This window comes from Corvus brachyrhynchos, unplaced genomic scaffold (assembly GCF_000691975.1).
Source record: "Corvus brachyrhynchos isolate BGI_N302 unplaced genomic scaffold, ASM69197v1 scaffold70, whole genome shotgun sequence".
Classification (NCBI taxonomy): Eukaryota; Metazoa; Chordata; class Aves; order Passeriformes; family Corvidae; genus Corvus; species Corvus brachyrhynchos.
Window position 1 is genome coordinate 4,075,178 of NW_008236217.1, and position 881 is coordinate 4,076,058.

Genomic DNA, 881 nt, shown 5'->3' on the forward strand with positions numbered 1-881 from the left:
TCTGCTTTGTGAGGGGCATTAAAATCTGACCTACTTACCCACAAAAAATACCCCTGGCTGAATTGCGTTTGTTGCGTCCTTGTCTATTTTGAATTTTTTAAAATTGTGACTTTCTAAACCAGTCAACATCATCTGGGAACGGCTGCAAACACCAACATTTTTTAATTATATGCACACATAGTAGTGAACAAAGATTTGTCAGTGATCCTCCCGTTGGCACATCTCTGCTCAAAAGAAACGTCTGTCTTTTAACCATACCCCTCTAAGCCTTTCTTTTATGAGGCATCCTGTTATGCAAGACCTTGGCTGCAATCCAAACCATATTGGGCCCCTTTAAAGCATCCCTTTTACAACCTATCCTTTACAGTAACACACCAGTCCCTTGTTTCCCAACAACAACTTTCTGTACAGAAAGCTTTCAGCCCCAAAGAAGCCTTTAGACCCAGCAGTTGTGTGATTTTCACCATAAATAACAGCTCTTATTAATCAGCAGCATTAATCTATAAAGGCATTATTCCAAAAACTAGCAGCTTTTCAGAATTTGCTGAGAATGTTACAAGAACAGTAACACATAGAAAATCCCTTGCATTCAATTACTGTTGCATTTCTTTGGGGTTGTAATGTTCAGTGCTGTTAAGATACTGTCTCTCAGTCGTCACTTTGATTGACCAAGAGGACATGGTATGTCCAAAATCAATCTCCTGGTTCCCAGAGAAATTCTCCTGAACTAATCACTGAGCCTGTTATGGGCTTATCTCACAATGACTTAAGAACTGAGAATGAGGAGATCTCGATATCCTGTTACACACCCTCCTTGCGTTACCATCTGGTTAACAAGCCATTGCCAGGGAAATAATTCATCTATCTGTAGGTCTCCATAA